Genomic DNA, 12526 nt, shown 5'->3' on the forward strand with positions numbered 1-12526 from the left:
TATGGACTATAAGGCCAAAGAAAAAACTTGGCTTGATCAAGTACAGCAAGTGTTCGGGGCTGATGGTGGCACTTCTCGGCAGGATGGTGAACATATATGGGAGGAGGATTTTTCAGCTATACAAGATTTGATTATTAAACGGACTCGCTTCAGGTGGAATAGGACTTTCCTCGACACCTACCTCAATAAAAAGATGATACCTAGAGGCCTACGTGTAAGAGTGATCCCTACGTTCCCAGTAGAGGATACCACGTTTATAACTAAATGGGAAGCAACATGTGATGAGTGTTCGTATAAATTAATGCAACAACTAAGTGAACTAAATACAGGCAAAATTGGGCCTTGGATCTATCTATTGATAGTGCGCAGAAAGCGTTTAGGGCAAATTGCCCTTTGGACAAACTATCCATTTTTGACTCAAAATTGGAGAATTCTGGTGATAGTATTGTCAAGAAGATCCAGGAGGTCCACGGCAAAAAAATCAATAGAGATGTACGTGACTATAAGTTGAAAAAAGTCTATTGGTGGCGTAAACCATATGTTCAACAACTACGTTCACCTCGTACATCATCGTTTTCATCTGGATCGTCACTTAGTGAATCCTGTGACGAGGCAGCTACTGCAAGAGTTATTAGGTCTGGTTCAATGACCCGAAAAAAATCGAGATTTTAATTATCACCCGTATAAACGGCAGAACTTTAGGCCATCGACGAAAATGAATACTGATAATAAGGTAATCAATTTGAGTAAACATCTGCTTTCTGAATCTGATCTCTCCCTTCTCAGTAGGGGCTTGTCTTTCTCACCAGCTGCGGGTTTTGATGAGTTTACTCTCATAAAGGACCTACATATCTTTGCTAGATCCCTGATTTTCAAACATCATTTCCATGATCCCAACCTATGGCAATTATTCCCCTCTGAAGATGAGCAAAGAGCTTTGAATACCTTGGAAGAATTGGTGCTCGAACATACATCTACTGACAGTAATAAGATACCTCCATCTATTAGACAGGGCTCCAGGCGGTTCCCCCTCTATCTTGTCATCCTAATGTGGAGATGTTTGTACAAATAGTCTCTAATGAATTATATAAAATCTCCAGACAGGTTTCATGTGATAATCTTAATAGGGAGGAGAGACAAAGACTTAAGATCTTAAAAAATCTGCCAGACGTTGTTATCAAACCGGCCGACAAGGGTGGTAACCTTGAGATCTGGCCACAAAGTATGTACAAGGTCGAGGCATTTCGCCAATTACGAGATATAACATGCTATAAAAAATTGACCTATAACCCGTTGCAAACCTTTCAGAAACAGCTAAAGAATATTTTGAGTCAAGCGGTTGGTAGAGGGACTATTACTGACGAATTGGCCTCGGCCTTGTATGTATTGGAACCAACTGTACCTACTCTCTATCTCCTCCCTAAACTCCATAAGAATCTATGTAGACCTCCTGGACGCCCCATTATATCTGGCAGGGGTAACTACCTGGAGCCCGTCAATAGATGGATTGACTCCAAAATCAATCCATTAGTGGAAACTCTTCCTTCCTTTCTTAGAGATACAGACGACCTACTGAGAAGGGTAGATGGACTATATTTGGACACCGACTCTGTAATGGTAACTGCTGATATAGAGTCATTGTACACCAGTATTAAACATAATGATGGGCTACGGGCTACACAATATTTCTTTAAAGGGTCATCATTGCCAACGGACATACAGACACTAGTGATGGAATTGCTAGCATTCACACTTACACATAATTTCTTCGTCTTTAAGGGGTCCTTCTACCTACAGCTTCAGGGGACTGCGATGGGGGCGGCTTTTGCTCCCTCATACGCTAATCTTTTTTGGGGCTGTGGGAGAGGGACCTCTCCCTGCCTGATCAGGAGTCCTCGATGGGCCGCGTCCTCTCTTGGACGCGGTACATTGACGACATATTCCTGATCTGACAGGGGTCACGTGATTATCTTGAGATGTTCATTCGTGACTTAAATGTAAATGCCCTAATTATACGGCTCACTTTCAATTGTGATTCAGACCGAGTTGAATTTTTAGATGTATGTCTAACCCGTGGTCCGGATAATGCCATTTGTACGAACATTTTTAGAAAACCTACCTCATCCAACACTCTGTTGCATGCTTCCTCTTCCCATCCATCGCATATTATTCGATCTGTACCGGTGGGGCAATTCCTGCGTCTTCGCAGGATTTGCTCCAGCGACCAGGATTTTGAAATACAATCTCAGGAACTGAGTGAGCGCTTCTATGCTCGTGGGTATAGCCATAGAACGGATAAGAAAGCGTATAATTGTGCTAGACATTCTTCCCGCCATGATCTCCTTTATAAATCCAGCACCAAGAAAACAAGTGATGTTGTGAGGTTCATCACCACCTTTCATACACAGATACCAGCAGTGAGGAAGGCCTTGAGTAAAGCTTGGCCAGTATTGAGAGCTGATACAGTGCTAGCTAAATATATCACGACTAAACCCACTATTGTATTCCACCGTAGTAAAAATCTTCGTGACCACTTAGTTCGGAGTCACTACGAGGGAGGAAGGATTGGGACTTTTCTTGACAATGTAAATAGTCGTCCAGGATGTACCCCATGCGGTCGGTGTGTGGCCTGTCCCAACATAGTGAGGAGTACTAATTTTATAGACTCTACGGGGAGATCTTCATATGAGATCAAAAAACGTATAACATGTAGCTCCCGGAATGTCATATACTATGCCACATGTCCCTGTAACCTCATCTATGTTGGGATGACCACACGCTGCCTGAAAACATGAGTGAGGGAACATGTCTTAGGCATAATAGCGGCCTCTGAACAGAATGAAACATCTACCCTAAAGACACTTCCTAGACACTTTAAAAGATTTCATGAGTGTAATCCGAAACTTTTAGAGGTAAAAGGAATCGATATGCTAGAGGTGGGTATACGTGGTGGCCCTGTTGCACAGAGACTGGCCCGTATTGAGACAAGGTGGATTTGGACCCCCTAAAAACCATACATCCGAGAGGTCTGAACGAATATAATAGTTTCGCCCCATATTTGTGATCCTGTCCTGTTGTTCCATCTTACATATGCCACAATCATTACATGTAGTATGTATCTTCTTTTAATTGTACATAATATATATATTTTTTATCAGGTGTTATGAATCTTTGGACTTGACTGGATTTGTGCATTGCTTCTTCACCCAAGGAATATACCGGACTATTTTTACTTCGGATGTGTGACTCTCGATGGTCATACTATATCAACCCTGTTTGGAAGTCGCACAATACAAGGATCAAGGAAATATATTCACGCGGCTCCGTGGCCCTATGTGATTACGTAATCATGTCGTCTATTTCTCTGATGTTGATGTTATTTCATAAGCTATCTCTTCTCTTTTTTGTGGTGTAATATATATATACACGTAACAATGATTTCCTTTTGTCAACAACATCATGATATATGATTCTCTGTCTAGTATGTATGTATACCATTCTATACAATGGCGTTGTGTCTAATATGACTGAATACATGGTAATATGAGGCTATATACAACTATTATGATAAACTAATGGTACAAGATGTGATGTACAATGTTTTTGTGCATATAAATAGTTCCAAATCGTCGTACACAGGCACTACTATTTCTGTACATGGGAACTATCGGTGGGATTACTTTTTTCCATTTTAGGATTGACATTTGAGATTTGAGATTTCTCCGGGTATAGGAAGAAACACTATGTGTAGTATAAAAGTTGCTTTTTATTTTTTATTTTTTCTTCTTCCTTCTTTCTTCTCTTTTTCGTGCTTTCTTTCCATCACTTCTTGCTAGCACACACACTCACCGAATGACTCAGCACGCGGATGCGTCCCTGCCCCTTGGCATCTGACTCCCTCGGTGTCCCTGGGCAGTTTTGCTGCCGCGACGCTGATGTGGTCCGTTGCCGGGTTGCAGTGACGCATTGCCGCGTCATTTCCGGGTCATGGTGCAGTGTGGGTAGCGTGGGCCCTACCATGGCAATAGTCACGTGACCATGCGTCTCCTTGGTGATGGTCACGTGACTGTATAGTTCCGGCCTCTCGGTCATGGTATGTTATCAGGTTACGTGGGCTATGTCGAGCATCACTATGGGAATGGTCACGTGACTTTACGTTCCCATATTGATGGGCACGTGATTGTATAGTCTCGGCCCCTTAGTCAGGGTATATTAATCTTTCTCCAAGTGTAGTGGAGCGATATATGGAGTAGACACATCCTTTTGGAAAAGCCACTTCCGGGCCGTGTTGCATTAGGGGTAGCGACGTGCGCTACCATGGTAATGGTCATGTGACCATGCACCCCCATCAAGATGGTCACATGTCTGTATAGTTCCGGCCTTATAGACATGTGTATGTTATCTTATCACTAATTGTAGTAGGGGTATTTAAGCGTTATACATATCCAGTCTTAGTCATCCCCTTGAAAAAGGCAGGAGCGACGAAACGCGCGTCGGGGAGCCACACAGCGTGCAGCCTCTACATCCCACAAGGTGAATCATGTTTCTTTTTCTTTGCCTTTGATATGTTTATTTTTTTGGGCTAATTATAGTGATGTTAGGGAGTTGGTGGAAGTGTAGGTTATGTGTGAGGCCCCACTTGTGGCCATATATACCACGGTATGATATCTTTCTCCAGCTCATATCTATACATATATGCAAACCCCTTATGGTTCCCTTAAGTGATATAAAAGTAATTGAGGATAATGATATATAATGGATTTGGAATCTGCACCCTGTGGTGACACCTGTTGTTTGTTCTTAATTATGTTTTAACTCTCTATGTGTGATTTTTTGTCATATGTTTTGCCACTGTAGTCCTGTATGACTATAAGGATTTTTCTATAAGTTTTTCTAATAAAGTAATTTTCTATTTTTCAATATATTGGCCATATATTCGTAGTCTTTTTTGCTCAGGCATCTCGTTGTAAGCATGCGGTAAGGCATGGGAACAATGGACATGACTAGTAGCAGGCAGACGGGTTGACCAATGTGAACAAGCCAGATTACATGTCACCATAGAATTTCTCCACCAGCTAATGATGAGGGGCATATCAGTGGTGTCAGCGCAGCGGTGGCTGACCGGAGTAGCAGTTCACTTCCAACTACTGAATTGGGGACATGTGACAAAGAGATTCATCATTAGAGATGAGCGGTGTTCGACTCGAACTGTTCGCCAATCTCAAATTCGAGCTGTTTTGGGCGGTGTTCGAGCCGTTCGGCGAACACGAACAATTTGAAAAAAATTTGGCTTTTCGAGGTTATGTTCGATAACTGTTCGTGCACCAAAATCATAACTGGATTTTTTCTCAGTAATGCTGAAAATTAATGTTAATACGCAGTTTGAGTGTACAGCGGGGCGGGGGGAGGGGCAGGGGATGGATCTCTGCAGAAATAATGAAGATCTCCATTTTTTTTCTCTTTCCCGCATTTACAGTGGGGAGGTGCAATCTGTCAGCCTATCAGCAATGCACACACGGAGCGAACTGCTTTTTTTCACACAAGCAAGGGCATGTGTCATTGGCAGTGTATGTCACATGTCCTTGCCCTATAAGACCCAGCCATTTTCCCCGTTGCCACCATTTTCTCACTGCTGCAGCTGCATGATAGACGGCACCGCTGTTGCTGTGTGCGCTATACTATGTTAATTTCAAGCCAATTTTCGCACAAATCTACAGATAGCTTGGGAGTAGGGAATAGTTGTGATTACAGTCCTTTTAAGGACTAGGTTACATCATTTCCTATGACTTTTATCAGGCAGGTCTGCTCTTAAATAGATAGGTTGGGAGTAAAGACTAATTGTAATTGCAGTCCTTTTCAGGGCTAAGTTACATCAGTTCCTATCACTTTTATCAGGCAGGTCTGTGCCAGTGCTGTGCAAGTTTTTTTCACAGCATTTGGCTAAATCTAGCAAAGCAAATCATTTTTGGCCTCTTGCAGTGTGTGTTAGTCAGTGGAGTAGCCTATCTGTGTTGCAAGCTACACCACCTTTGTATAGAATACAATTTGTTTTACTGCACCTAGTGAAGTAAAATCTTTTGGGCATATCATCATTCTATTAGTCCATCTATACTAACCTCCACCAGGTTGAAAATTCAATATCATTTTTTTCTGCATCTAGCTCTGAAAAAATATTTCGGCTTGTAGAAGTGTTTGGGACTTGTTCTATTAGTCCATCTATACTAACCTCCACCAGGTTGCAAATTCAATATAATTTTTTTCTGCATCTAGCTCTGAAAAAATATTTCGGCTTGTAGCAGTATGTGGGACTTGTTCTATTAGTCCAACTATACTAACCTCCACCAGGATGCAAATTCAATATAATTTTTTTCTGCATCTAGCTCTGAAAAAATATTTCGGCTTGTAGAAGTGTGTGGGACTTGTTCTATTAGTCCATCTATACTAACCTCCACCAGGTTGCAAATTCAATATAATTTTTTTCTGCATCTAGCTCTGAAATTTTTTTTTGGCTTGTAGCAGTGTGTGGGACTTGTTCTATTAGTCCATCTATACTAACCTCCACCAGATTGCAAATTTAATATAATTTTTTTCTGCATCTAGCTCTGAAAAAATATTTTGGCTTGTAGCAGTGTGTGGGACTTGTTCTATTAGTCCATCTATACTAACCTCCACCAGGTTGCAAATTCAATATCATTTTTTTCTGCATCTAGCTCTGAAAAAATATTTCGGCTTGTAGCAGTGTGTGGGACTTGTTCTATTAGTCCATCTATACTAACCTCCACCAGGTTGCAAATTCAAAATAATTTTTATCTGAATCTAACCCAGCCAATACTTTTGGGCTAATACCACAGCTTGGTCACTCAGCTCTGCTCGGTTCCCATCCATTGTTTTTTGTGCAAACAACTCCAGAGTTGTGAATTAGTTAACCACAAAAATGAGTGGAAAAAGGCCTGCTGCTGGTGGAAAGGGGAATAGAAGTGTTGGGAAGGGAAAAAAAGGTTGTGTCCGTGGGGTAGGTGTTAAAGCAACAGTAACATCTGCAGAAGAAAGACCATCTTCCAGCCAAACTAAGATGTCTACTTCTTTTAGCGGACAATGTGATAAGATCCCTTTCTTACAGCCACGCCAATCGCTACAAATTCCAGATGAGGCACAAAAACAGCAGGTGCTTCAATGGTTATCAAGTTCTCCTTTAAGTGGGCTCTCCTCCACCTCAACTTCAACATCACAAATACTCCAGTCCTCAGAGGTGTCACCCCAATCGCACTTGCTTCCTCACAGCTCCCAAGTCTCCAGCTGCCCGTCTGAGTATGGGGTAGAACAGATGGTCGAGTCTGCAGAGCTTTTTACTCATACTATAGCCTGGGAATCAGAGGTCGGCTCCAGAGCTTCTGTGAATCCAGACGAGGAAATGATCTGCACTGATGCCCAGAATCTTTATGAGTCGGATCCAGGACCAGACGCAAAATGTTCTGACCATATTGTAGACCCTCGTTCCCAAACTGTAACTCCTGTTGGTGGAGACAATGAGGAAGACGATGATGAGACTCAAATACCTGATTGGAGCGACAACTTTAGTTTTTTGTCAGGGCAGGAAGAGGTTGGCTCTGAGGACGACGGGTGTGATAACACACAGAGTGATGATGATGAGGTTGGAGATCCCTCTTACTGTCAACCCACAGTCAGCCAGTCAATGAGGTCAGCAGAGGAGGTGGAGGAGGATGCTAGTGACGACGAGGTCAGGTTGCGCCTTCCTGGACAGAGACGTAGTACTGGAAGCACGTCAACAACTGCATCTTCAAACACAACTCTGCCTCTGACCACAAGTCGTGGTGGCTCTTCAGGTCGCATGGGTGCTAAGCCTTGCATAGCCTGGGCATTTTTTCAGATCTATAGAGATGACCCAACTCGTGTTATCTGTAACATTTGTCAGCAAAAGCTAAGTAGAGGCCAAAAAATACATAGTTTGAGTACTTCATGCATGAACTGGCACATGGATATGAAGCATAAGTTGCAGTGGGAAGCTCACTGTGCTACAATGCGGCCTAGCCGGCCGGGCCAACCACCGTCTGCCACATCTTGTGCATCCACGGCCTCTTCATCCTCTGTGACTGGGGGGACAGCAGTCACACCTGTTTTGGGACGCAGACCTGCCACCTCTTTACCTGCAACAGCCGGCGTGAGTAGCAGGTCATCATTTTCTTTGGAGGTGGAAACACCAGCTGGTGTTGAGCGCTGTCCGACATCGATAGCACCACCTTTGGATCAAGGCAACCTAACATGTCCGCCTGCATCTTCCTCACAGACCGGCAGTTTGCCGGGGACACCCTTCTCAACCCCGTCTAAGCAAAACAGCCAGCCCTCGGTTCCTCAGATGTGGACAAGTAAAAGACCATTTCCTCCTAGCCATGAGAAAGCTAAGAGGTTGAATTTCACCATCTGCAAGCTCTTGGCTACAGAAATTCTGCCTTTCCGCCTGGTGGACATAGAGGATTTTCGAGACCTTATGTCCGTCGCAGTACCCCAGTACCAGATGCCCAGTCGGCACTACTTCTCAAAGAAAGGTGTGCCTGCGCTCCACCAGCATGTCGCACACAACATCACCGCTTCTTTGAGAAGCTCTGTGTGTGACAGGGTGCATTTCACCACAGACACTTGGACGAGTAGGCATGGACAGGGGCGTTACATGTCGCTGACTGGGCACTGGGTAACTATGGTGACAGCAGGACAAGGGGCTGCTGTCCAAGTCTTGCTGTTCCCACGAGTTGTGCGTCAATCCTCTTTATCTCGAAGTTCCTCCACTGCTTCTGCCTCCTCAACCTCCTCTCGGTCCTCCACCTGCACCCAATGCCTGTCTGGTCATGCCACAAGCTTTCTAACTGCGCAGAAGGGATCCTGCACACCTCCTTACTATGCTGGCAGCAGGGCTCAACGTCATCAGGCGGTTTTTACTTTGAAATGTCTGGGAAATGTGAGTCACACAGCTGAGGAGTTGTTGTCAGCTCTGGAGAACCAGTTTCATGAATGGTTGTCTCCACTGGACCTGAAGCCAGGGAAGGCCGTGTGCGACAATGCTGCAAACCTGTGTGCGACCCTTCGCCGGGGCAATGTCACACACGTGCCTTGTATGGCTCACGTGTTGAACCTGGTTGTCCAGCAATTTTTAGCCCACTATCCCGGACTAGATGGCCTTCTGCAGAGGGCACGGTTGCTGTGTGCTCACTTCCGCCGTTCGCATCCCGCAGCTCAGCGACTTACATCTCTACAGAAGTCGTTGGGCCTGCCACTTCACCGGCTAAAATGCGATGTGCCTACCCAGTGGAATTCAACTCTGCACATGTTGCAGTGACTGTGGCAGCACCGACAAGCCCTGGTGCAATACGTTCTGACGTATAGCCTGGGCCAACGAGATCCAGAGGTGGGGCAAATCACGCTGGAGGAGTGGTCTCAGATCAGGGACCTATGCACCCTTCTGCACAGTTTTGAAATGGCGACGAAGATGTTTAGTGCTGACGATGCCATTATCAGCATGACTATTCCGGTGATTTACATGCTGGAGCACATGTTAAACAGAATTCGGAGTCAGGTGGTGGCACAAGAGGAGGTGGAGGAAGTAGAGGAGGAGGAGTTGTATGCGGAAGGGCTAACATCTGCAAGGTCCAGACGGTCGGCAGCACCAAGGCGGCAGGCATGTGAGGGTGGGGGAGATGGTTTTACCAGGGCGCATGGTAGCAGCCAAACTAGTGAGGAAGGTGCAGGAGCCCAGGAAGAAGTGGAGGACGAACTGATGGAAGACTCATCAGATGAGGGACACCTTGATCACATTTCTGTTGTGCGAGGTTGGGGGGAGAGGGCAGAGGAAGGAAGCATGATTGTTACCTCGCCACCAACACAACAGGGACTTGGTGCTCCTGGATGCGCAAGACACATGAGTGCCTTCTTGCTGCACTACCTGCAACATGACCCTCGAATTGTGAGAATTAGAAATAATCCTGACTACTGGGTTGCCACACTGTTAGATCCCCGGTACAAAAGTAAATTTGCAGAAATTATTCCTGCCATAGAAAGAGATGCACGCATGCAGGAGTATCAGCAGAGACTGTTGCAGAATCTTACATGTGCTTTTCCCCATAACACTAGTGATGCACGTAGTGAATCTCACAGTTCCTACTTGCCAACTGTGGGACCGTCAAGTGTTGAGCACTCAAAACGTAACAGAAACACAGTATCTGCTGGTAACATCAATTTCACCACTTTTTAAGCCCATCCTTTGCAAGGCCACAGGAGACAAGAAGTCTGACACATAGTCAACGCCTAGAGATGATGGTACAGGAGTATCTCCAAGTAAATATTGAAGCCATGACTGTGTCACTGGACCCTTGCTCTTTTGGGCTTCCAATCTGGATAAATGGCAGGAGCTCGCCACTCACGCCTTGGAGATCTTGTCATGCCCCGCAGCCAGCGTTCTGTCTGAACGTGTGTTCAGCGTTGCTGGTGGTGTGCTGACAGATAAGCGCACGCGGCTCTCCACTGATAATGTAGACAGACTCATGTTCATAAAGATGAACAAATCATGGATCCGAAACGACTTTTCTACCTCTTTGTCATCCTGGGGAGAGTAAAAGCTTGATGATTTGTTAAAATCACCTCACCAACCGTTTTAAGCTTTCAAATTACTAATCATGTTTATCTGTATCTTGGCTGGAAAATAATTTGGGCCTTGTAGCAGTGTGCAGTACTGATTCTATTAGGCCATCTATACTAAACTCCACCAGATTTAAAATTACTAATCATGTTTATCTGTATCTTGGCTGGAAAATAATTTGGGCCTTGTAGCAGTGTGCAGTACTGATTCTATTAGGCCATCTATACTAAACTCCACCAGATTTAAAATTACTAATCATGTTTATCTGTATCTTGGCTGGAAAATAATTTGGGCCTTGTAGCAGTTTGCAGTACTGATTATATTAGGCCATCTATACTAAGCTCCACCAGCTTTCAAATTAATAATAATTTTTAGCTGCATCTAGCCCGGAAAATAATTTTGGGGCTCCTAGATGCGCAAGACACATGAGTGCCTTCTTGCTGCACTACCTGCAACATGACCCTCAGATTGTCAGAATTCGAAATAATCCTGACTAATAGGTTGCCACACTCTTAGATCCCCCAAACTTTTCGATCAACCTTTTCATTTTAATAAAGACCAAAAAAATGGTCATTTTTGAAATTATAAGCATTAGCAGGTTATTAGAAACTGAAATCAAACAGTTTTCAACTCAAAACTTTATTGTAGGTGATGTTACATTTTCACATAGGACTCCATCAACCAGCCATCCTCCACTCCATCCATCTGGACCATCGAGCATTGTACGGCACTCATCGGTGAACAAAACAGTTTTGAAGTCAGTCTTCATACAGTACAGACCAAAAGTTTGGACACACCTTCTCATTTAAAGATTTTTCTGTATTTTCATGACTTTGAAAATTGTACATTGACACCGAAGGCATCAAAACTATGAATTAATACATGTGGAATTATATACTTAACAAAAAAGTGTGAAACAACTGAAAATATGTCTTATATTCTAGGTTCTTCAAAGTAGCCACCTTTTGCTTTGATGACTGCTTTGCACAGTCTTGGCATTCTCTTTATGAGCTTCAAGAGGTAGTCACCGGAAATGGTCTTCCAACAATCTTGAAGGAGTTCCCAGAGATGCTTAGCACTTGTTGGCCCTTTTGCCTTCACTCTGCGGTCCAGCTCACCCCAAACCATCTAGATTGGGTTCAGGTCTGGTGACTGTGGAGGCCAGGTCATCTGGCGTAGCACCCCATCACTCTCCATCTTGTCTTGGTCAAATAGCCCTTACACAGCCTGGAGGTGTGTTTGGGGTCATTGTCCTGTGGAAAAATAAATGATGGTCCAACTAAACGCAAACCGGATGGAATAGCATGCCGCTGCAAGATGCTGTGGTAGCCATGCTGGTTCAGTATGCCTTCAATTTTGAATAAATCCCCAAGAGTGTCATCAGCAAAGCACCCCCATGCCAAAATCGGTGATTGGTCGCGGCCGATATTTAAATTTGGCGCCCAAATCGGTGATTGGTCGCGAGCAGCGCCAGCGACCAATCAGCGATTTTTAACACATATGTCCAGATCTTTGTAACACCATGCGGATACTGTGGGGACATCAGCGGCTAGGGAGTGAAGGGAGGACCGGGGAGCCGCGCTGCGGGTCGGGATACTTCTGCTGCGAGCAGTCGCTCATCTCCCGGCTTCTCGCAGTGGAAGTATCCGCACAGGCAGCGGCGCTTCCCGGTCCTCACTAATACGATTCCGTTTCCTGCTCCACACCAATACGATTCGCTGATTGGTCGCGCTCTCCGCACGCGACCAATCAGTGATCTTGACGTTAAAGTTAAACACCGCTCTGCTGATTGGTCGCTGCCGCTGCCCGCGACCAATCACCGATTTGGGCGCCAAATTTAAATATCGGCCGCGACCAATCAGTACAGCGGTGTTTAAATGT

Source organism: Phyllobates terribilis, unplaced genomic scaffold (assembly GCF_046119375.1).
Source record: "Phyllobates terribilis strain yellow unplaced genomic scaffold, ASM4611937v1 Scaffold_1__5_contigs__length_1240528914, whole genome shotgun sequence".
NCBI lineage: Eukaryota > Metazoa > Chordata > Amphibia > Anura > Dendrobatidae > Phyllobates > Phyllobates terribilis.